Raw genomic sequence first — 27,064 nt, 5'->3', positions numbered from 1 at the left:
CACATCACACATCCATACCCAGGGAGCCCCTTCCAAACACCGATTCACACAGACATTCACGCTCTAAATATGGCCCGGGCATCTGAGCCAAATATGAAGCAGTTTATTCTTTACAATCAGAGTTGGAGTGCTCCACAATTAAATGCCCAAGATGTTACAACAATTTGTATCATTAAACTAACCTGAACTCACTCACGCATTATACTATTTAAGTTAACAATCCCTTTGTGAGCTTTCAGAATCTAATTACAACCTCCGATTCATTCTGTCTCCCTGCAGCAAGAATAACCTTTACAAAATGTTCCCTGAACTGATGGTCCATTCACAATGACAGTGGTGGTATCTGCTTCAGTTTATGGGGACTTCAGGCACACTGTTTGCATACACACAACAATAAATACAAAATACAAAAAAAAACAACATGGTGTGGAGAACAATACAGTAATCTGTAATAAGAATTACAGTGTAAAACACAAACACATACAAGGTATAACATACATTACAAAGAACAACACTAGAGAAAGAAATTTAAGAATAATACAAGGTTCATGGGGCATCAAGTTGTGCTTGCACATTGCACAATGTTCACGACTGTGCTGAGAATGAGGCACTAAATCACATTGTTAGAAATATTCGAAGCACTTCACAAATTCCACAGTACTGACAGCACATAGGGCTAAATGTCGGGTGTTGTTGCTACGTTGTTGCAACAGCAATAGGGTGTGCTGGAGCATCTGCAGTACTCTGTTGAGATTGCAGCAAGACCCACGCATATGATCACGGCAGTACGGTAGGAAGACACAGTGATAGGCTCTCCTCAAGTCGATTAATTGTCTCTGAGGTCTACTTGTTGGGATACATCACTAGTCTAGGTCTCTTCTCTCGCTGGACAGTACTTTACGTTTCCCAATATTGCAGTTCGACGAGGGATGATGGCACGTGGAGTGACTCCACAAGTGTCTGAGGTCATCCATACAGGGTTGAACTAGGAGCGACGATTGCTACAACTGCTCTCTAATCGAGAGGAGAAGTTAGAAATGAGACCATTCATTTGTTAGAGTGTGTGGCACGATACTGCTTTGTGTATGCAGATCGGCCAATGCTAGTGAGTTGTAAAAACCCAAACAGGTGAGTATATAGCGTCCCTTTCTGTCCTGAGGCACATGAGACGCCAGTTATGACACCATATGCGATCTTCTTCGTGTACTCACGACAACGTGGTCTGCCGCAGGGAATCCCTCCAAACGGCTGCCGCGTACAGAGAGCTAGCTGGCTGTCGCGTGTGGGTCGCGTGTCAGTGTCAATGGCCAGCCTCACTTTCGCTTGTGGCCCGGCGAGGGCTGTCTGCCGCCTAATCCCTCAGGTATACGGCCCGGTGACTGTCAGCTTGTAGGACCGGATGATCTCGCGCCCTTCATGTCAGGTGGCGCGCTGACGCTCTCCTTCTTGCAGGTACCCGATGACCTCTTGTTTTTGCTCCGCCTGGCCTCTGCATTGCCACGATTCCCGTCATCTGCACAGTTCTGACAAAAATCTTATGCCTAACGTTTTCCCATGACCTTCTATGTTATAATAAATTTACATAATGACACATTGATGGTCTGTCATTTCAGACACTCTTATTTTACTTTTATAGTTATCAATCTATGGCTATCGTTATAACAAAATCTTGGTGTATCTAATCTAGACATGGAAATAATCTATCTTGATATATGTGTAGAGACCGATCTCACTACTGTACATGGTGTGTGACGCTATACTGGATGAACACTTAAATGTGCGGGCCCACACTTATATTACTATTACTTATATAGAGCGACAGTAGACATGCTGAAGAATTAACTACCATTTGCCAACGATCTACATTCTATGTCTTTTGAATAAATTATGTTATTATGCAGGTCGAAGTTTTACTGTGCTATAAAGAACATGCAACTATTCTACTTTCGCTCGCCCGTCGTCCCTCCATCTCGGGTCTGTGGTTTGGTGACCTGAAAAATAGCATCCCAACAGGTGCGCGCCAAACACTTGTGGTAGAAAACCCCCACAATATTAATCTAGTTATTGTTAAATCCTACAGTTTAACTTATCCTAGTATATCGTACCTTTTTTTTTTGTTTACCTTATACAATACTCTTACATAATTCCTGTTACGTTGAGCTGTCTCGCTGCTCGCCGCTATCGACGACAGTAATGTGCGCGCCATACGACATGACCTCCGAGTTTTCATTACGCCTCACTGAAACTCCAGAGACTGGGTTAGCCATGGCTATACAAGACAATAAATTTATAGTTGAACTTTAATTTTGTATGTGATGCAGTTTTAGCAATGAAAGCGCACCTTTCCAGAGGCAATGTAATATTACCAAGCCAAGACTGGTTCCTGTTGAGGATTCAGTCGCCCACCACACGCCAGCTACACAGTATGTCACGAATATCCAAGTATAAGTCCCTGGTTATTCATCTGTGACAGTCACGAGCAGCACGCTAAATCCCCAACCAGCACATTGGCATGGTAGGCTTTATGCCCGCATTTCTCTCGTCTAGGGCACCATTGGAGTCAAACGCTCACAGGTTCACCCCAACTTGCAAGACAACGATGCTGGCGCAGCTCTGCAAAAACTATACTGCCCATATTCATCCTCGAAATCACGCAATATACCACAATCTTGCAGTGCACTGACGCGTGCCTGCAAGCATTGGTATGAACGTCGCACGAACTGGTTGTGGCCGCTATGGAGCGTATCACGACTTCTCAGAACGCTTCTAAGAGCACGTTCTTGTATGCGCCCGTTTGTGCGACATCTCGTCACTCATCTTTATCCCGTAACGTGGACACCAGATAGGAAAAGACAAAAACATTGCTCATGGAAAGGTAGTGCCTCTTATCGCAACGACAGAGGAGATCGCGAACATAGACAAAAAAGTTAACAGCAGTAAATTCTTATGCGAGAAAACGCAGCGTGCTAGTACTTTAACAGTCTTAATCTATTAATGCAACGATTATTGTTCCCCGAAGAAAGTTTCATATATTTGCCTATTCTACTATGTACACCACCTAAACTACTATTATTCCACGAACTTCTTTGTGTGAGAGATGTGGTGGGGTCCTATGAACTAGCGCCAATCCCTTGTCAGACTCCCCCTCCTCTGACGTGCATTAGGATTTGCAGGTCTAATTTCAATCCCCTGGTTCTCCTGTTATCCTTGGTTTCGCTCTCTCCAGTTACGGTCGCTTTGCCGTTCGTTATTCCTCCTCTCCCAGATTCCATGTCTAGCATGACCCTGTTCCCTGACGTTCTGGTTTCCGTGTCTCTGGTTTCCATAACCTTGAATAGCGTAACCTTGATTTCCGTAACCCTGGTTTTCTAACTGACCAGTGCGATTATGCGATCTGTTGTCGCCTTCCCTTGCTGGCCAGTGGTATTTGTTATTTTGCGCCTTCTTCCTGTCCTTTGCGTCTTGTTTATCAAAGACTACTTCGAGTTCGCGCAATAGACTCTTGAATGCGTCTATGTCAGATCCACACTTCCCGACAAGTGTCTGTTGATACCTAACTGGCAATTTGGAAAAGCAAAATTTAATGACTTCTCCGTTGCTATATGGACTATCTAAAAACTGATTCTTCTTGAGTAAATCAACAAAAAATTTGGTTGCGCTCCTATGCCCGGACACTTCCAGTTCAGGACAAAATATTATTTCCTATTTAATCCTGTCTTGCGTCTCCTTTGACCATTAGGTCCGCAGGAATGCACAAACAAATTCCTGATACGTCCGACACGTCGCTGCCACACCCCGCATCTTTTCCGCGGCTTGGCCTTCGATGTGCCCACACATGAATTCTAATTTTGCCTGGGTTGGCCATGACGACGGTAATGAATTTGTAAACTGCATCACCCAGCTCTTCGGATGCATCGACCCTCCATTATCTTTGAACTTCTGGAATTTTAGTATCGACAGGAAGTGATTGTGATCAAAATCCTGTCCGATCCTCGCACTCGTGTTGTCAGACGTTTCCGATACTTGCACGTCTGCTGAGTGTCCTGATCTATTTTGCTGATAACTGTGATGTGCTACCTCTGTATCACAGTGGAAGTGGCACCGCGAATTCACTCTCCGCATTGTTAGTTCCGCACTCTGTCACTGGGCTAGAACACTGCGGGCTTTTCCTCGGAGACACAATTCTGTGTACTCCATCATTGGTATCCGAACGCGCAGTGCTCGTGTGCCTGTTTCGCTCTAGTTTTGCTATCCGACTCTCTACTTCTTTCATTCGTTTCGTGATGTTCGTAACCGCAATATTACCTTGAGTTTTTAAGAAAGCTAGGGATTTTGAGTGGGCTTGTGTCGCACGTCGCAAGCGACCTGCAGGTTGAGAAGTTACTTTTGCGATTTTCATTGCCCCTGTTGCTGCCGTTTTGGCTAGGCCTGCTACTTTTTGTGCTACCATTGACATTTGTTTTGCTTCTCCACATTCTTTCTTTATTGTTAGTAATTCCCCTCGAATTTCTCCTATATGCGAAATTATTGCCTGAGTGTCCTTCTTACGCTGTTCGTCAGCTTCTTCCTTCTCCTTCTTGCGTTGTTTCTCATCTTCTTCCTTGAAGGAATAGCAACTTTTCACCGCATGCAATTAGAGAGGAAAATCGTAAGATAGAAATATGAGAGGGGGCTCATGCCACCTCACAGAGGGAAAAGCAAGGTAGATACTATATTACCGTATTCACCACCAGTATATGTATCAAGTTGGATTGAAACTGAATAGTCACCCACGCTATTTGCTTCAAACAGCTTCCCTGGTTCATCAAAGGCAGCAGAGTGGGCGGCTGATGGTGGTACAGTGTGGTGTGGGACATTATCGACAGCTTGGCTGTTTACTCCAACCTCGTCCTCTCCAGCTACTAGCGCTCTTTGTGACCAGCGCGCCAGCAGATGTGAATTGGACCTTAGTGGTGATCAATGCCTTCAAAGACCATAGAAAGGGACTCTCCTTGGTGTGGTGTTAGCGTAAATAATAAAGACACAATTGCTGCTATCCTATTCCCGCTATAAATTATGCTGAAAACCATACATGTTGTACCAGTGTCCTTTACACTTTTAAAGGTGGGAGAAGTCAACTCTCTGGTTTCTAACTTCGGTGATAATTGTTTTTAAATCTAACGTTGGGGATGGGGAAAATTGTTTAAACATAGCGGAAATTGACTTAGGGCAGTGCACTGTAATGTCTGGAGTGGGGGAAACCAATGATTTTTTGAATTACCTGCAATTTTAAAGTATGATAAGTGATTTTGCCATGCAGCCTGAGCTCTTATCTCCAGGTCAGCCACCATAGACTGTGGCATCATAGGGCTGGGGATAGCCCAGAAAATCTGACATCCATGCAGCCTGTGTTTAATTCCCCTAGGGCCACCATCTTGAATCATCATCATGGATTATGGCATTATAGAGGCCGTGCTTGTATCTAAACGTCAGCCATTTTGGGTTGTGACATCATAAGCTTGCGTAAAATCCAGGAAATCTGACCACATGCAGCCTGTGTTTATGTTCCTAAAGCCGCCACCTTGGATCACCATCTTGCATTGTGACACCATACAGCCTGTGCTCATACTACCAAGTGAGAGATCTCAAATAGTGACTTAATAGAGCCTATACCAGAATGAGATTTTCACTCTGCAGCGGAGTGTGCGCTGATATGAAACTTCCTGGCAGATTAAAGTTGTGTGCCCGACCGAGACTCGAACTCGGGACCTTTGCCTTTCGCGGGCAAGTGCTCTACCAACTGAGCTACCGAAGCACGACTCACGCTCGGTACTCACAGCTTTACTTCTGCCAGTACCTCGTCTCCCACCTTCCAAACTTTACAGAAGCTCTCCTGCGAACCTTGCAGAACTAGCACTCCTGAAAGAAAGGATATTGCGGAGACATGGCTTAGCCACAGCCTGGGGGATGTTTCCAGCGCACACTCCGCTGCAGAGTGAAAATCTCATTCTGGAAACAATGCTGGTACTTTTTGTCGATGATACAAGTATAGCTATCACACCCGACAGACAAGAATTAACTGGTGAAATTGTAAACGATGGTTTTCAGAAAATCATTAAATGGTTCTCTCCAAATGGGCTCTCATTAAACTTTGACAAAACACAGTGTATACAGTTCCACACAGCAAATGGAATGACCCCATTAATAAATATAGACTTCGATCAGAAATCGGTAGCTAAGGCAGAATATTCAAAATTTCTAGGTGTATGCATTGATGAGGGGTTGAACTGGAAAAAACACACTGAGGATCTGCTGAAACGTTTGAGTTCAGCTACTTATGCTATTAGGATCATTGCAAATTTTGGCGATATACACTGCTGGCCACCGTAAATGCAACACCCTGAGGGAAGCATCCGAATCGAGTGAAATTTACGCCATGAGTTTGCAGCGATGAGATATGCAACTGATTAGAATTTCAGCGCAGACGCACATCACGCGCGCCTGTGGCGCCACCTCGTAGCGCCATTTAAGGCTTGGCGATTTCGACGAGTGTACGTTCGGCACGTGTGTTTACCTTGTGGTTGTTTCACAAGACGATCGGTTATGCCTCGTAGACAACAGCGAACATCTTTTGATCAAGTATCCGAGTTCGACAGAGGAAGGATAGTGGCTTACCGAGAATGTGGATTATCATACAGAGAAATCGCTAGTCGTGTTGGACGAAACCAAACAACTGTAATGCGGATATGTGACCCTTGGATGCAGGAGGGTACGACGGACCGACGTGGTCGATCGCATTCACCTCGGTGCACCACTGCACGTGCTGATAGGCACGGATCGCTCAGTGACATCCCGAACCATAGCACAGCACATTGCGTCAGTAACGCATCATCCAGTGTCTGCGCGTACCATTCGACGCCGTTTACAGCAGAGTGGTCTGTCCGCAAGACGTCCATTGCTTCGTATACCATTGACGCAGAACCACAGACGTCTCCGTCGCCATTGGTGTGATGACAGACGGATGTGGACGGCAGAATGGAATGACGTTGTCTTTACTGACGAGGCACGCTTCTGTCTGCAGCACCACGATGGTAGGATTCGAGTGTGGAGGCACCGTGGAGAGAGGATGCTGGACAGTTGCATTATGCACCGCCACACTGGTCTTGCACCGGGTATTATGGTATGGGGCGGTATTGGATATTACTCTCGCACGCCTCTAGTACGCATTGCCGGTACTTTAAATAGCCGGCGCTACATATCCGAGGTGCTGGAGCCAGTTGTCCTTCCTTACCTTCAGGGCTCGGCCACAGCCATATTTCAACAGGATAATGCGCGACCACACGGGGCACGCATTGTCCAAAGGTTCTTCGTCAATAACCAGATTGAATCGCTTCCCTGGCCGGCTCGCTCTCCGGATCTTTCACCGATAGAAAACATGTGGTCCATGGTTGCTCAACGAGTGACCCAGATTACATCCCCAGCTGCCACACCAGATGATCTTTGGCAACGTGTGGAAGCTGCTTGGGCTGTTGTACCCCAGGAACACATCCAACGTCTCTTTGACTCAATGCCGAGACGTGTGGCAGCGGTGATCTCCAACAATGGCGGCTACTCTGGCTACTGATTCTGGCAGGAACCACATGTCACAGACGTCTGTAAACGTAATCATTTGATACTTGGTCAACATGTTATCTACAAAATAAATTTTGTTGTGCTACCTCTTGTCTTTCTTGGTGTTGCATTTACGGTGGCCAGCAGTGTACATCTGAGTAAATTAGCTTACCACGCCTATTTTCATTCTCTGCTTTCGTATGGCATCATATTCTGGGGTAACTCATCATTGAGTAAAAGAGTTATCATTGCACAAAAGCGTGTAATCAGAATAATTGCGGGAACTCATCCAAGATCATCCTGCAGACACTTATTTAAAGAGCTATAAATCTTCACTGTAGCCTCACAATATATATATTCACTTATGAAATTTGTTATTAACAATCCGAACGAATTCAAAAGTAATAGCAGTGTACATGGCTACAACACTAGGAGAAAGGATGCTGCCACAAAAGTCTTTAGTCACTTACCTAATAGCATCAAAACTCTGACAGATAGCCATATAGCATTTAAAAGGAAATTAAAAGAATTTCTTAATGGCAACTCCTTCTACTCATTAGATGAATTTTTGGATATAGTAAGTGGGTAATTTCCCAACCCCCACAAAAAATTAAAAATATTGAGTGTCATATAATATTTTGTCTAATGTAATATCTTGTATAGACACCTTTTATTAACCTGACACGTTCCACATCATTACGAAGTGTCGTATTCATGATCTATGGAACAAGTACAAATCTAATCTGGCTGTGGACGTGGTGTAATAAGAAACATGATTCATCCAGCCCAATCTCAACGATCCAGTGCCCAATGCGATCGTAATTGACGATGTCGTTATGCCACCATGGGAGTACAGATGTCCATGTTCAACAATGGGAACTCAATGGTGTGCTTCTATACACTTTTGCCTGAACCAGCACAGTATTCTGTCTTCAGATCTAATATAAATCGCAACCTATCCTGCTTTCCAGAGCCTCTGACCATGATGTTCCGTGACGGGGCAGGGACATTCAAAACACGTGTCGCCTACTCGTCATTTCACATACTTTCCATTGATGCTAACGACAGAAGCAGGCGAACAGTATACCAGTATCGCCGTTTCCCACATGCACTGTACCAGTCTTTCGCCATAACAGTATGTCCTTGATCAAAGTTACTTATGTTAATGGATTTTCTCATTTGTGGCCCACATCGTCACTAGAATCCCCCATTCGTCTCTTCTCCAGTTACTTACTTTCCTCACTGCGTCACGTTCCTGCAATGCTACCAACCAGCATTCAACGCAATTCGAAATGCTGACTTCAAACCTATGAAGAACGGAACAAAAGCCAGTACGTTTACAAATTCAGAGATGATGTCATGCTCAAAGCTGTGGCCACAATGCAATGCGCAGTACACCTACAGAGTCCTCAAAGAAATGAAACCAAAAGAAAGTGATTCTTTTCGATGTATTCTCCAAAGCAATGTACACGATTCAGCTTACAAGCGTGAATCTAGCAGTGAATTTTAACATTGATTTACTACGTTCACTTGTGGGGACGTGTGTGTACAGGAAGAGCAATATCACAATTAGAACATGGGGAAGACCCAGATTTAACTCTTTAACTGAAATAAATTTTTCACATTGATGTTGTGGCCATCAAATTCACCTGATCGGAATCCGACCAAATTTGGGCCGCCATCAGGTGCAAGCTCCGCGCCAGCAAAACACAGGCCAGTAAACTATGGGAATTAACTGCCTGCCCAGCGCATGGGGATATTGTGCCATAAATCTCGGGCAACGCACCAAATACTTGTTGAAACCAAGTCACTCAGAAGCTCCAGAAGTGGACCAACACCATTTTAAAGCAAGTGGTTTTGCTTTGTTTTTGCTCTCACTGGTAATGGACATTACTTTGGAAAATTCCTTTTTTAACAAACAATTTCGAAATTTTCTGGGCTACTGCCTCCGAGAGTTTCACAACACACCAATACGTTCGCATTTTAAACCGCCAAATTCAAGTCTCTTTCCTTCTTCAATAAGATCCTCAATCCAGAAAAAGTTTTTATTTGTGCATTTACTCTTTAAAATTATAGTGGAAAGAGAAACACATGTGGAGAATCGATGCCCGGTGAAGGGACTGGCAGTTGACCCTCAACGTAAACTGGTGTAATTAACTGCGCATAAATAGCAGGAAAAAGGAGTTATTACTGGATTGAAAGTTTGGCGATCAGTCACTCTAAAGAGTATCAACTGTTGAATATCTAGAAATATACCAAAGAAACTGGTACACCTGCCTAATATCGTGTAGGACCCCCGCGAAAACGCAAAAGTGCCGCAACACGACGTGGCATGGACTCGACTAATTTCTGAAGTAGTGCTGGAGGGAATTAACACCGTGAATCCTCCAGGCCTGTCCCTAAATCTATAAGAGTACGAGGAAGTGGAGACCTCTTCTGAACAGCAAATTGTAAGGCATCCAAGATGTGCTCAATAATGTTCATGTCTGGGGAGTCTGGTGGCCAGTGGAAGCGTTTAAACACAGAAGAGTGTTTTGGAGCCATTCTGTGCCAATTCTGGACGTGTGGGGTGTCGCATTGTCCTGCTGGAATTGCCAAAATCCGTCGGAATGCACAATGGACATGAATGGAAGCGGGTGATCAGACAGGATGCTTGCGTACGTATCAAGACGTATCACGGATTCTCACTCCTACTGCACACCATTACAGAGACTCCACCAGCTTGAACAGTCCCCTGCTGACATACAGGGTCCATGGAGGTATGAGGTTGTCTCCATACCCGTTCATGTCCATCCACTCGAGACTATTTGAAACGAGACTCGTCCGACTAGGCAACATGTTTCCAATCATCAACATTCCAATGTCGGTGCCGACGGGCCCAGGCGAGGCGTAAAACTTTGTGTCGTGCGGTCATCAAGGGTACTCGAGCGGCCTTCGGCTACGAAAGTCTATATCGATGATGTTTCGCTGAATGTTTCGCACGCTGACACTTGTTGATGACCCAGCACTGAAATCTGCAGTAATTTGGGGAAGGGTTGCGCTTTTGCCACGTTGAATGATTCCCTTCAGCCGTCTTTGGTCCCGCTCTTGCAGTATCTTTTTCCGGTCGCAGCGTTGTCAGAGATTTGATGTTTTACCCGATTCCTGATATTCACGGTACACCCATGAAATGGTCGTACAGGAAAATGTCCACTACGTCGCTGTCTCGGAGATTCTGTGTCCCATGGCTCGTGTGGCAACTATCACTCCACGTTTAAACTCACTTTAAGTTTGATAACCTGCCGTTGTAGCAGCAGTAATCGATCTAACTGCGTCAGACAGTTGTTTTCTTATATAGGCGTTGGCAACTGCAGCGTCGTACTCTGCCTGCTTGCATATCTCTGTATTTAAATACGCATGCCTATACCAGTTTCTTTGGCGCTTCAGTGGATGTGCGAAAGTAAAGGTCAAAACTGCAGCTGAAAGATTATAACGCAAAATTTTTCGCCCCTTACACTCCTCCTTTTAAAGAGGACCAAATCAGTGACAAATTCAGGTTAAAAGACCTGAATTACAAACTCGAAGTATCTTCTATTTATTTTTTCGTTTAAAAAATAAAGATGAAGTAATGAAAAATCCGAATGAAATTTATTAAAAATATAAAGCATATTACATTTAAAATATCCAGACTTACAGTAAACCAGGCAAGATTAACTTCAGTGAATAGTAAACCAATGAGTCTGATAGTTCATTGCTCAGTGAATAGTTCTGATCCAATCCCTGGGAAAAATGAATAGAATTTTCACATTCCAACCTTAGCTGACTGTTTCAGAGCTACCAATTCACAATTTTTCATATTTGTCTAAAACACATTTACCTTGATGTTGCTTACAAGTTCGAAAACAAAATAGTACGGAAAGTTTATGACTCGGCTTGTAGATCGACGAATGAGGCACTCTGAACTCGAGGACGAAACAGCTGCTACCCGGGTCGGAAAATTGCACGTAAACTCTAAAGTACCGGCGGTTTGATAGAATTTACGTCACCCAATCTCAGATGCGGACGGTAAATGCTTTACAAGGGAGGAAGCAGTGAGGCGCTCAGAAATCCAATATGGCGCTAAAGGAATTATTAGCTGTTTAGCGCTGCTCGGCGCGACGAGGCTGGCTCTTCTAGAAAGACCGCCGATCTCTTGAACTTCCTCCGCATGCAGCCAGGCGAAATTTCCCCACTGACACTAGTTATGGAAAGTTGTGCTAGACCATATGCTAGGAAACTGTGTCTAACTTTAAGACATCGCTTGTGAATATGTCAAGAGCGTTGTACAAACGTCTAGAAAAGTTGATCTTAACTCAGGGTAATTAATATTCACGGGCGGTGTTTAAGGTAACTATAAAAATAATACTAGTACTGATTTGTAAACATTAAGCACACAATACGTTCCACGCTGGACCTTATAAACTTTTTAATAGGATAAGATTTATCAACATAAAAGAGGGTTCTCACCATTTATCTCTTTTTTTGAGTAGTAACGAGAAATATAACACTGAAGAATTAAAGAGTCTTTCGCCTTGTACGATCACTGTTTTAGCTTATGCCTCATTTAATGCTTATCACTGCTACAGTCAATATCTTCTGAGCTGTAGGTGCTCATTAATAGTACTAGCAGGGTACACGGCACTGCCCAGGTACGTATTTATTCCAATCTGCCATTAGGCTATCTCCTCCTTCCCCCTCTCCCCGTCCATCTCTTTCTTTCAGCCTTTCTGTTCATTTGCTCCCCCCATCTGCCCATCTGCTCATCCCCCACTGCTCATTGCTCATCCCCCTCTGCCCATCTCTTACTGCCCCTCATCCTCCCCTCTATCTACTCTTCACCCCAAATCCATCTCCTCCTCCACTTCTTTTTATTTATCTCCTACTTGCCCCCCCCCCCACTTTCTGCCCCTCTCCTCCTCTCCTTCTCTCTATCCATCTCCTCCTCTTTCCTTGCTCTCTCTATCTCCTTCTCTCCTCTCACTCTGTCCATCTCCTCTCTTCCCTTTCCCTATCCATTTCCTCCTCCCCACTCTCTGTCCACCTCCTCTTCCCCCCTCTCTCCATCCATCTCTTCCTCTCCTTGTTCCTGTCCATCTCCTCCTCTTTCCTTTCTCTGTCTATCTGTTCCTCACCCCTTCCTTCATCTGCTCCTTTCCCATGTGTCCATGTTGTCCTTCCCCCTTTAAGTCCATCTCTTCCTCCCCCTCTATCTCTGCCTCATCCCCTCTATTCCATTTATTCCATCCCTCTCTCTCTCCCCATCAACTCCTCCCACCTTCTCTTTCTGTTTGCCCATCTCCTGTTCCCACTCTGTTTGCCCATCTCCTTCTCTTTTTTTCTGTTCATTGCCCCTCCTCATCTCTCTATCCATTTCCTCCTCGCCACTCTTAGTGTCCATCGGCTCCTTCCCCCTCTGCGTCTGTCCATCTCCTCCTCCCCCTTGTTTCTCCACGTTGTCATTCTCACGTCAGTAGGAGTTTGGTGGTTCTTAGCCCCTCAGTATTTCTTTCCAACACAGTAAGTAGTATGTGCACCAAGTTAGCTTGAAAGAAATCCATGGGTTTTATGTTCGCTATTCACTCGTGGCTTTTCCCATCTATGCACATGTCACATAAATTTAAAGTACGTCACACAGATTCGTGCAAATAGTTCACTTGTATCTCTTGCATTTCCGTTTTCACACAGCTCAATGTTTATGAGTCATATCTCATGAACTGTGTGTTCTACGGTGATATAATTTTGTAGGTACATTCAAAAAAATGGCTCAAATGGCTCTGAGCACTATGGGACTCAACTGCTGAGGTCATTAGTCCCCTAGAACTTAGAACTAGTTAAACCTAACTAACCTAAGGACAACACAAACATCCATGCCCGAGGCAGGATTCGAACCTGCGACCGTAGCGGTCTTGCGGTTCCAGACTGCAGCGCCTTTAACCGCACGGCCACTTCGGCCGGCCTAGGTACATTCAGCGGCATATGTAGATGCTGTCTACGAAATACGTTATGAATAGAATTCCTATCAAAGAAGTAATAAATTTAAACGTCATGCCCAATGCGGTAGTTTCACTGCTTGAACAGCAAAAATGTAGTATGCGATAAACTTTTTTCCTGCGATTATTTTGTGGGAGTTGCCAACGAAAAAAATTTTCTTAAAAGCTTAGAATTATGTGTAAAGCTTGTTTCAAGTATGTGAGTGGTATCATTCTCAAATGATGGATGGATAAAGTCTGGGTATAGACACGTCATAGGCTACACATCATTTTCACTCCCACTGCAACCCTTTCCATAGGTCGGTGGTTCTTACACCCACAGCGATTTTTTCCAGATAGTAGGTAATATGTGTGCCACGTTTGGTTCAAATTGGTCCAACGGTTTAAGAGGAGATGTGGAACACACATACATGTATACATATATTTTTATAACATGTGTGAACTGGGAATTAGTACCATGTACAGCTCACAACATATTTACTGTATCATTAGTAAGCGTCAAATGCTGAATACACTAGCTTTTTATCTAAATAAATAGTCATCAGGTCATATTCTAAGCGGAAAAGAACTCAATATAGACGTTGCGTTAACATCTCTGTGTTACAGATGATATACTGTATTGATATAGGCTTGTGGCTAATTTTGACTCACAGCCAAAGGGCACATACAATGTAACAAAAGCTTAAGTTCAACTGAGATATTTAATATAAACAACACAAAAATGCTGATCCTAATACATCTGTCATCTGCATAGAAGTTTGTAAATATACCTTACAGAAGCAAAAAAAAAAAAAAAAAAAAAAAAACAAACAATGAAGATACCGCAAATGTAATGCAACACTTTTCGGATGCAAAACAAAACTGTGTCCTTGCAAGAAAGCAGAACCTTTAATTCCTTATTGTTTTCTGCAAGAACACAAAGTTCAAATTCCTTTATACTAATGACAAAACTACACAGTTTTTCATAACACTTTTCTCTTTGTTGTCGTTGAACTTCAGTAATTATAAAGAAACCAATACCACTGGTATCCGTATTGGTCACTTTAACAGACAACCTCAGAGCTCCATTTTGCAACCTGTTGTACACAGATAACGCCATAGCGCTATTGACAAGTCTGCAACGTTTCTTTTCTTTGGAATCTTCTACTGCAGCCATTCTGGGTGGCAGCTGTGACTCAATAATAGTTCTGTCCATGGTTATTAGAATGCATGGTATAGACCATGAGGTGTATGCGCAGCAGGGATGGGCGATCTGCAGCTGAATTGATACAAACAGCTAGATCCTTCTACAGAGTGAGTGACTGGTGACTCAGAGAGGGGAGTGGTACTTCAACCGACATTAAGTTACTCTCCGGTGACATCAGTAAGAGGAACGAAGATTCTAGGAGAAGCCTCCCTAGCTGGAGCAAAATACGCTAATGCTGATTTGTATGTATGGGTTCACGGACTTTACTGTCGTGAGCAGCTTTCGCCAGCCAGCAGCTCATTTGGCAATTCACTGCAACAGGCAGTCCTATGAACAATGGGAGCTCTTGGCACCACACTTGAGTTTGAGCAAACAGTAAGGAAATGGCTCATGAGACCTGGTGAGCTAGCTCTCTGCCTCTTATCTCTCCTGACTTTGCATGGAGCAAATCATGAGATAGCTCCAGGCTTGTGCTTACCATTGTCAACTGGATCGCAAGGCGACACAGAAATCACCTCGCTCAGTGTGCTCCTACCTTACTCCTGATTCTACATCTACATCGTCATCACACTCAAGTGCTTGGAAGAGGGTTCACGAATCATCTTCACAACAGTTCTCTATTATTTCAGTCACGAAGAGCACATGGAAAAGACAAACACCTATATCCTTCTGTGCGAACACAGATTTCCCGTATTTTATTGCGATTGTCGTTTCTCGTTATGTAGGTCGGCGTCAACAAAATATTTTACGTTCAGAGGAGAAAGTTGTTGACTGAAATTTCGTGAGAAGATTCCGCCACAACGATGTCACCATAAATCCTGTATCATGTCAGTGACATTCTCTCCCCTATATCGTGATAATAAAAAGCGTGCTGCTCTTCTTTGAACTTCCTCGATGTACATCATAATCCTATCTGGTAAGAAAAAAATGTTCAAATGTGTGTGAAATCTTATGGGACTTAAATGCTAAGAACATCAGTCCCTAAGCCTACACACTACTTAACCTAAATTATCCTAAGGACAAACTCACACACCCATGCCCGAGGGAGGACTCGAACCTCCGCCAGGACCAACCGCACAGTTCATGACTGCAGCGCCTTATTTTTTTTTATGGCAAACGTTCTATCCATCTTTTTTTGTTTTTTGTTTTTTTCTGTTTTTTTTATTTTTTTTATTTTTGAAAACCCTTTAATAAAGTGGAACTAAAAAAAACAAGTGCCACCGCCACTTTTCATCCTATAACAAAAAAAAAATCTAGGCCACTTCAGGCGTTGGCTCCTGACTAAACCTACCCCAGAGAGCTGCCTATATACCAGGGGAAATATGGGAAATAAAGGTTAGGCCTATCTTTACAAACAAAACAAAATCTTCCTTTTTCTGTTTTTGTGTGTGTGTGTGTGTGTGTGTGTGTGTGTGTGTGTGTGTGTGTGTGTGTGTAAGTGATCAGAGGCCTTCTGTGCCCCGCTGGTAATATGTTGAGTCACGTCTTCTCGAAATTGATGTGTTCCGTTCAATTGTTCAGAAATGTTCATTGGTTCAAACAGGAAAACTTCTTCTCTCTTGGCTTAACACATTCCAGCTGCGAGGCGGCTCGTGGAAAGCACTCCCAAGGAAGTTCGAGAAAAATTGTCTGTATTTTGGGTGACGGACAACGACATAATGACGGTCATTGAGGTATGTCCAAAAATCGAGTACAGAGTCTACAGTTTGTCTAAATAAGTAGTGAATGGCATGTCCGCGAATCCAATTCACAGCATTGGTCTTTGTCCGAGGAAAATAGTCAGGTTCCGGAAATAATAATGAAAGGGGAGTAATCCGACCCGGAATGTCCCGCGTTAGAAAAGCCACAATACGTCGAACCAAGTGCCAAACCTCCGCCGCCGGTCCGCAAACAAACCGATGTTCATCATTGTCTGGCACTCCACACGTGGAGCATAGAGGTGATTGGGCGAGGTGGATACGATGAAGGCGAAATTGGTTGATTTGCTTACCATTGACAGTTAGGTACCAGACAGATTGAACATTCGTGTCAAGGTAACAGGCGAACACCGCGCGCCATACATGACGCCAGTCAACCTGGGGGAACTTTTGTTTAATCGGGTTAGGTGGACGACCTAATTGGAGGACATTGTATACTGCCTTTGTCTTGAGTAAAAGCTGTCTTGGTAAGGTGAGGCGTAGATAACTGAGTTCCAGAAAGAAGTACCGGATATAATGGAACTGGGCCGGAACATCCGAGATCATCACTGGGGCTGACAGTGAGACCGGCGAATATGCCGACAGGAGGAGACCAGTGAGGCTCGTTGGGCAACGTGTCCATACCGTCATCTGGGAGCTGACAAATAGGGCGCGAGCTCTATCCGGCACGTGAAACAGACCTATCCCACCTCGTTCACGGGGAAGAGTAAGGGTTGCATATTTAACTTTGAACAACATCCCAGAGCTGACGAAACATGCCATCGCTGCCAACATGCGACGTGCCACAGTAAGCGGGAAAGGTAGAACTTGTGCTACACGGGGAACTCGGGATGCAATATATGTATTGACATATCGAGCTCGTTGGAGAATATCTAGGGATCGAAGGCGATGGTCCATAAGACCTGCTCTGATCATTAAAAGGAGGCGTCGGCAGTTGATGGTGGCTGAACGCCGGAGATCAGATGAAAAATCTATTCCCAAACAACGAATGGTATCAACGGTGGTGAGAGGTGTCACGCACTCCACGGGAAGTCCCGTGCCAATGAACATAACTTGTGACTTACGTACGTTTAAAGAGCTACCCGACGTCTCACCATAAGTCGCTACCCACGTCAAAACAGCTCGAACCTCGGCGGCATTACGTAAACAGATGACTACATCGTCAGCATAGGCCGTGCAACAGAATCGGTAGCGATCTATGGACAACCCTACCAAACGTTGTCTTAGTCCACATAGCAAGGATTCCAAGGAAAAGGCGTACAAAATTGCTGATAGAGGGCAACCTTGACGTACGGATCGACCTATTATTATCGGTGGAGTGAGTCTGCTATTGTACATAATCCTGGATGAGGCACCCCGCAGAAGGCGCATCACTACCTTGATAACGGCGACTGGGAAACCCATATGGTGGAGAACGGCCGTAAGGAACGAATGGTCAACCCTATCAAAAGCTTGACTAAAGTCCAAAGACGCAAGTGCCCCAGAGAGGCGTTGTGCCTGGGTAACGGCGATCATATCGCTGTAGCGGCATAAAGCCGTGCGAATATTATTATCTCCTCCCAAAGAGGCTTGGTCTGGCGACACAACATATCGGGCAACGTTTTTAAGTCGTGCTGCCAAAAGGCGAGTGAAGATTTTCATATCACTGTTAAGGAGGGTGAGGGGCCGATAATCACTGATATTGTTGCCACCGTGCGGTTTATGTACAGGAATAATAGTTCCTTCCATGAAAGCGTCCGGCACAGGTACTTCTGGAGACATCAGTTCCCGACAGATGGAGGTGAAGGTGGACTCTAACAAATCACGGAAGGTGCGATAAAATTCGAGGGGAAGACCGTCGGGTCCTGGGGAGCGATTGCTGGTTCCTGCCCGGATCGCATTGCGGACTTCCTCATCAGTCACCTCTGACATCAAGTCAATCGCCGCATCTCCTGGGATACCACCGAAGTTGAGCTGTGAGACTTCCTCGATCAACTCTGGGGAATGTGGAATTGCGGCGTAGAGCTGCCGGTAGTGGGCGTGAAGCACATTCCCTATTGCAGATTGGGTTACGTAGCGACGCCCTTCTTGATCCGTTAGGACGTGAATCAATTTTCGGCGTCGATTTTGTCGTTCTTGGATGATATGGTACATCGACGGATGTTCATGAGGCATGCGATCAGCAGTACGAGATCGTACTATCGCACCTTCCAAATGCCGTCGCATTAGATAGGAGATTTGGGCCTTAGCTTGGTTCATCCTTGTATGGCGCTCAGGGGAGGTTGGCATCGTGGAGCATTCTCGTAGGATCCTGTAGTAAAAGTCCATAGTGCTCTTCCTCCAGGCGACAACATCTTTGCCATACCGGATTAAAGTTTTGCGAAGAGCAGGTTTTGCACACTGGATCCACCAGGATATGGTAGACGGACACGTGGGTCGGCGTCTATTACATGTGATCCAAGTGTCTTCTATTAGAAGTCGACAGTCAGGTGAATTAAGAAGTGCCGTGTTCAGTTTCCATAAACCACGTCCGTGCCATACTGCCTGTCTTGTGAGAACAACATCACAGAAGTAAGCCTCATGGTCTGAGAAAGCAACAGGCCAGATTTCAGCCTGTCGAGTGTGTTGAATTAGGGATCGCGAGATATAGATGCGATCCAGTCGGATAGAGGAGTGCGCAGTGTAGTACGTAAAGCCCAAAAGATCACCGTGAACATGTCTCCACGTGTCGACAAATTGTAGCCGCGTGACGACTGTTTCCAGAGCTGCGCATGGTGAGTGACGCGGCAATTGATCCTGAGGTCGCTGGGTGCAGTTGAAGTCTCCACCCATGACCCAGTCATCGTGTGGTCCCATAAAAAGGGGTGTAACTTCATTCGCGAAGAAGGCATTGCGTTCACGACGGTAGCTGGAGCCCGACGGCGCATAAATGTTGACGATGCGTACACCAAAGAGAGTAAGGGCCATACCTCTGCCGCTGGGGAGGTATAGGACATCTTCGGCAGGAAGACCTTCGCGTAAGATGATGGCAACACCACTACCGGTGTCCGAAGCGGGAGAAAGATGCACCGTGAAGCCATGTGGTGGTGAAAAATCGGCGACATGCACTTCCTGAAAAAGCGCAATATCTATGTCCGCACACTAAATCATATCGCGGAGCAGCGCCAGTTTGTGGGGCGCACGAATGGTCGCGAGGTTAATCGTTGCGACACGATAATGCTGGTGTTGGAGTCCCACAGGCACAGGTGGGGCTTCTTCTTCAGGAGCGACAGGTCGTCGATCTTACCGGTCCGCTGAAGAGGCTGCTATTGTGGAGAGTTTGCGGGCGCGGGCGCAACCGATGGGGATGCCCCATCATTAGCAGCGTCCACGCCAGTCCCTTCGATCTCCACGTCGTCTGCCCATGAGACTGATACTGCGGTAGGGCATCGGCTGTGCACATCATCCACGTGGAGAGGAGACGTAGTTTTCGTCTCATCGGATAGGCTCTCTTCAACGTCGACCTGTAGGGGCGACGGCGCCAGTAAGGAGGGGTGGTCGTTGCCAGTGGTCGCCTGTGGCGGGTCGTTCGCATCAGACTTTTGGTCATCAAAGAGCGGTTTGTCGTCCATCTTCGGGTCTGCATCCCTGGTATCCATCCGTAGAATGGATTCATCAGGGGGTGTACGGCTACGTTTCTTTCTCTTTCGTGTCGACCCTTGTTTTCGAACAGGTCGTTCAGTGTCCGATTGCGGGTGGCTTTCGTCGGACTCCGGACCAGTCTGAAGGAAAGCAGAAGTAGGTACCACTCCCGGATCAACGTCCATCTCAGTAGCATTTTCAGTCACAGTGCTGCGATGATTCGGCAGGTCAGGATCTGGCGTCTGGGGCACCTCAGAAGGAATCTCAGGAGCGGTTGCATCTACCGGATCAGACGACGTCAACGGAGCAGGAAGACTCTGTGTAGACGTGCTACCTTCCTGGGCAACCTTGGCGTATGTGACAGGGATCTGAGTCATCACCGCTGGGGACGCTTCCTCGCCGACCGGCGTCTGGATCAGGCGGCGTCGCATGCAGGCGGATCTGACGTGGCCTTCTTGTCCACAACCCGCACATGTTCGGGGTTGGCCGTCGTACATGACAATGGCTCGCACCCCGCCAATGGTCAGGTATGATGGTATATGTTTTTTCAGTTCAATTTTGACCTGACGCACACCATTAAGGACATGGTAGGTCGTGAAGGTTTGCCATTTTTCCTCTACGTAACCGATGACGTTACCATATGGTTGTAACGCAGAGACAACTTCGTCCTTCGGCACTTCAAAAGGTAGTTCAAACACCCTAATCGTGCGTTGACCGTACTCTGCGAGTTCAAGCGTTACAGCTCCGACGTGACCATCAGAGTATTTGAACTTAAGTCCATTGGCATGGCGGCGAATAACATCTTCACACACCTCGGTGTTTGTCATTTTAATATGAACGACACTACTCGTGATCGAAAAATGGATTCCGATAACGTGGTTAGGATCTAAACTAACTTCTTCACGTATGAACGTTTCACTTCATGTGCACGAGGTCGCGCATGTTCAGCTGGGAAGGAAACTTTAAGGGTCGCACGGCGGTAAGCGCTCGACATGTTGTTCACGGTGGACGGACACAAGCCTTAAAGCTACGACGCGGAAGTAAACAACGCCTGCAGCGGAGCACTGGCCGGCGCGCGAGGCCGTCCGAACGCTGCCACGGCTGAGAGCCGACTGACGCCTTAGACCGCTCGGCTAATCTATCCGGTAAGAATCCCAGGCCACACAGCAGTACTCCAAAAGAGGATAGACATGCGTAGTGTAGGCAGTCTCTTTAGTGGACTGTTACATTTTCTAAGTGTTCTGCCAATAAAACCGCAGTCTCTGATTTGCCTTCCCCACAACATTATCTTTCAGTTTCTTTCCGAATTAAGTTGTTTGTAATTGTAAGTACTAGGTATTAAGTTGAATTTACAGCCTTTAGATTTGAATGATTTATCGTGTAACCGAAGTTTAACGGATTCCTTATAGCGCTCGTGTGTATGATCTCACACTTTTCGTTATTTAGAGTCAATTGGAAATTTTCGCACCATACCGATACCTTTTCTAAATCATTTTGCAATTTGTTTTGATCTTCTGATGATTTTACTAGACGATAAATGACAGCATCATCTGCAAAATACCTAAGACGACTGCTCAGATTGCCTCCTAAATCATTTACGTAGATAAGTAACAGCAGAGGGCCTATAACACTACCCTGGGGAACGTCAGAAATCACTTCTGTTTTACTCTATGACTTTCCGTTAATTACTACGATCTATGACCTCTCTAACAGGAAATCACGAATCCAGTCACATAACTGTCACGATATTTCATAAGCAAGCAATTTCATTACAAGCCCCTTGGGTGGTTCAGTGTCAAAAGCCTAATGGAAATCTAGAAATACGGAATCAATCTGATATCTCTTTTTCCGCATTTCGTGGTCGTGCGGTAGCGTTCTCGCTTCACGCGCCCGGGTTCCCGGGTTCAATTCCCGGCGGGGTCAGAGATTTTCTCTGCCCCGTGATGACTGGGTGTTGTGTGATATCCTTAGGTTAGTTAGGTTTAAGGAGTTCTAAGTTCTAGGGGACTGATGACCATAGATGTTAAGTCCCATAGTGCTCAGAGCCATTTGAACCATTTTTTTAAAAATCTCTTTTCAACAGCACTCAACACTTCGTGAGTGTAAAGAGCTAGTTGCATTTCACAAGAACGATGTTTTCTAAATCTGTGTTTCAATAGACCGTTCTCTTAGAGGTAATTCATAATGTTCGAACACAATATACGTTCCAAAATACTGCTGCAAGTCGACGTTAATGATATGGGCCTTTAATTTAGTGAATTACTCTTACTACCTTTCTTGAATATTGGTGTGACATATGCCACTTTCCAGTCTTTGGGTACACTTATTTCGTCGAGCAGACGGTTGTATATGATAATTAAGTATGGAGCTATTGCATCAGTATACTCTGATCGGAACCTAACTTGTATGCAGACTGGTCTGGAAGACTTGCTTTTGTTAAGTGATTTAAGCTGCTTCACTTCCTCGAGGATATCTGCTTCTTAGTTACTCATGTTGGCTGTGATTCTTGATTCGTATTCTGGAATATTTACGCCGTCTTCTTTCGCGAAGGAATTTCGGAAGGCTGTGTTTAGTAAGTCTGTTTTGGCAGCACTGTTGTCGATAGTATTCCCATTGCTATCGCACAGAGAAGGCATTGATAGTGTCTTGCCACTAGCATACTTTACACGTGACCAGAATCCAGTTTCGAGAATGAGTTTCGTTACGGAAACTATTATAAGCATCTCGTGTTGAAGTCCGCGTTAATTTCGAGCTTCTGTAAAAGATGGTCAATCTTGGAGATTTAGCGTTCGTTTAAATTTGGCACGCTTTCTTCGTTGTTTCTGCAAGTGTTCTGACCCGTTTTGTGTACCAAGGGGAATCAGCTCCGTCGTTTATTAATTTATTTGGTATAAATATCTCAATTGCTGTCGATATTATTCCTTTGAATTCAAGCCACGTCTGGTCTACGCTTACATTGTTGATTTGCATGGAGTGGAGATTGTCTCTCAATTTTTGAATAGGTATATTTTTTGTTTATTTTTGTAGGATTTTGGGGTGACAATATCCAGTCTCGCTACGACAATTCTGTGTTCACTAATCTCTGTATCCGTTTTGATGCTCGTTACTAGCTCAGGATTATTTGTTGCTAAGTGGTCAAATGTATTTTCACAACCTTTTACTATTCGAGTGGGCTCATAAACTAATTGCTCGAAATAATTTTCAGAAAATGTGTTTAGCACAATTGCGGATGAAATTTCATGCGTACTTCCGGATTAAGGTGTGGCTTTGAATTTTTTTTCTTGGGTGAATTTGCATGATGCCACTCCATTGACTGCCTCTTCGTCTCTGGTGAAAAATGATGGAGCCATGTTTCATCACCTGTCATAATTCTTCCAAGAAATTCATCTCCATCATTCTCGTACTGTTCCAAAAGTTTGCTGCATACCGTTTTTCATCAACATCCTGGGAACCCACCTGGCACAAACTTTTTTAACGCCAACACTTTCAGTATTCTGCAAACACTTCCTTCCCCTATCCCAACGTAGCGTGACAATTCGTTCACTGTGATGCGTCTGTCAGCAGCAGTGAGAAGGACCCCTTGTACTCATCTGTTAGCAGACTGAATGCATCTGGAGTCACCCTGGAAAAATTGGAACAACGAAAAATCGCCATTCCTGCTCGAGATCGATAGCAGGATCAAGGCTGCAGTCTAGCGCTCTATCCGCCAGACCACTACAGCTAAACGATATGTAAACTAATTTCTTAAATTTTTCATACATATATCTGAATCTATAGATTACAGAATACATTGCATGTTCATTTGTTCTCATTTTAAAGCTTTTATTATTTATGAAGTGCGCCATAATAGTAAGAATTTTAACGTTTCCATAAAATGTAGTTTTAAATGCTGTAGGGCATAGGTTAACCACATTGCCTGCGCCTAGAAGAGCGTCAGGTGATATGAGGAATCATTTACCCAAATTGGATGAAAAACTAAAATGCCACTACCATCTGCAGATAACTTCCCACTTTTCTAGCTCCTCATCAAACCTGAAGAGACTTGTAAAATCTAAGCATTCCACAGTATCTCTGAAATGGTATGGGTGATGAAGCCGGTATAGAACGCAATACGCTGATAATTCTTCTGCAGAAATTAGAGTGATTGTCTCTCGCAGATTATCCTCAACAATGTCTTCTTCCACTTTAGGTAAAGTTCTTCTTTCAGGAAGTCAAAGAAAGTTTGAATATTTTATGATGCCTTCATACAATCAATTTTCATTTACAATAACCTATAAGCAGCTCTGACAAGATTATAGATCCTATCCCAGTAAATGAAATTATAGCATTAGATAAATAACATTTTTTAAAAAAATCATAAATAAGCACTGTTCAAATTATAATTTACAAATTCGGAAACATTTTCAAACTCTCTTCCTGTTATTTGGTAAAATTAAAAAATGATTTGACCACTGCAAAGCCAACAATGAGTGGGCAATTTTAAATAATACCTATGCTTACACAGAACATTTTGTGGAAGAGAAGGCTTCAAGTTGTATATTCTAGAGCGTTTCGAATCTGGAGAAAGCTACATGCTACAAAAAATTTTACAATGGCTGTTAAGTTTAAAATGACCGGTCATAACAACGAACAATGCTTCAAACATGAAATCAGCTGCAGTGCTTTCGAACTTCCACATTTCTCATACTTTGCGCATTCTTTAAATCTTGTTGTGCAACACGCAATACGTAAGTCGGCACATAAAACTGTTGATGAGGTCGAAAGAGAAGTTATGTCTTTCAAAAAAAAAAAGAGTCTATTCACCCTAAAAACACTTATTTCAGTACAATAAAATTAGAAAACATGATCAATCACCAACCAGTCACCTTTATAACATGTGGAAATTCTTCATTTTGGGAGGAGAGCGATTATACTACCAGTCAACTCCGTGAATGTAGCGATAATGAACTAGACAAATATTAACGTGAGGCAGCAGTAGTGTTTCATTCAACTTATGAGACACCACATAACTGCTGTACCCAACATTTCACCATTTAATTCTGAAAAGACTATGCATCTCAGCTACTCTTGCGCCATGTGAATGTTTCTACATTTACGTCTACATAGAGATGACAACTCTTCAATTCACACCTAAGTGCCTGGCAGACTATTTCTCCACAATCCAACTCTGGAAGAGCGCGTGGGAAATATGAACACTTAAATCTTTCCGTGCGAGATCTGATTTCTCCTATTTTGTTGTCCCCCTTCTTAGCTGGGTGATAACGTGCTTGCATCCCATGCAAGAAGGTCCGGGTTCGATTCCCGGCCGGTTTGGAGATTTTCTCCCCTCGTGGACTGGATGTTGTGTTGTCCTCGTCATCATTTCATCCTCATCACCGGCGCGCAATACTACTTGCACTTGGCAGCCGAACTTCCCCGAATGAGGCCTGCCGGCCAACGACACGATACGCTCATTTCCTTTTTTTCCTATTTTATTATGACGATCATTTCTCCCGAAGTAGATCGGCGTCAAGAATATGTTTTCGCATACGGAGGAAGATAGTGGTGATTGAAATTTCGTGAAAAGAACCCGCCACAACGGTTAACGCCTTTGTGTTTATGATTACCACCTCAACTCGCGTGCTATATGGGTGACGCTCTCCCTCCTATTTTTTACGATGATGCAAAACGAGCTGCCCTCCTTTAACCTTTTTCGATGTCCTCCTTCAGTCTTATTCCGTACGGATTCCATACCGCGCAGCAATAATCCAGAAGAGGACGGAAAAGCTTAGAGTAGGCCGTTGCATCTTCTAAGTGTTCTGCCAATAAAACACAGTCTTTTGGTTCCTTATCTGACTGATCTTTACAATTTAAGTTGTTCGTAATTGAAATCCCTAGGTATTTAGTGGAATTGTCAGCCTTTAGGTTAATGTGATTTATCGTGTAGGCTAACCGAAATTTAACTGATTCATTTTAGTTCTCATGTGAATGATCTCGCTCTTTTTATTATTATGGTCAATTTCCACTTTTCATACCATGCATACATCTAGTCTCATTCGTATTGCAGGTGGTTTTGGTCTTCTGATGACATACTAGGCAATAAATGACAGCATCATCTGCAAACAATTTAAGAGGGCTGCTCAAATTGTCTCATAAGTCCTTTATATAGATTAGGAACAGCAGAGAGCCTATGAGGCTTCCTTGAGGAACGCCACATATCACTTCTGTTTCACTCGGTGACTTTCCGCCAGTTATTAAGCTCAGTGATCTTTCTGACAGAAAATTACGAATCCAGTGGCACAACTCGGACAGTACTCCATAGGCACACAATTTGATTAGAAGTCGCGTCAGGAGAACTGTGTCAAAAGCCTCCTAGAAATCGAGAAATATGGTTTCAATTTGAGATTTTCTTCAGATAGCATTCTTTTCAAATGGAGGACAAATTTGTACTAAGAAAATAAACCAACTCAACTTCGAGAAAATTGGTCTAATTTTGTTTATGAATCACAAGATTGATTAGTTGCATCTTCTTAGACCCATACATCGTCATATTGATTATAAAAGACCGTTATAAATCATTTGAGGAAACAGAAAATTACTTTCAATTGCATTGCAGCCTTGTATTATATTTTTAGTAAAATAATGAAAAAGTATGAACAATACGTTTTATTTTTACAATTTCCAACGTGAAAAAAATGCTTAGAACTTTGTTGCGTTATTTTTCATTCTTACTAATGAAATGTAGGACTTTTCGGAAATCCGTAAAAGTATAAGGAATGTAACGGAAAATTATTGTATTTCTATGTTCTTTCAGATATACGGGTAAGGTGACCTCGAATTAAAAAAGTAAGGCTTCTTACTTTCATTTATTTTGGTAACTGAAGGGCGAGACGATAGTCATGAAAAAGTGATGGTTCATTCGAGTGAGTGGCTGTGGACCGATTCCTGAAGAGAACGATTTTGCACATGTCAGGTGCGTAGTAGCAATCTGCGATGCTGCCGTC

Source organism: Schistocerca nitens, chromosome 3, assembly GCF_023898315.1.
Source record: "Schistocerca nitens isolate TAMUIC-IGC-003100 chromosome 3, iqSchNite1.1, whole genome shotgun sequence".
NCBI classification, from domain to species: domain Eukaryota; kingdom Metazoa; phylum Arthropoda; class Insecta; order Orthoptera; family Acrididae; genus Schistocerca; species Schistocerca nitens.
This window is presented reverse-complemented; position numbering follows the sequence as displayed.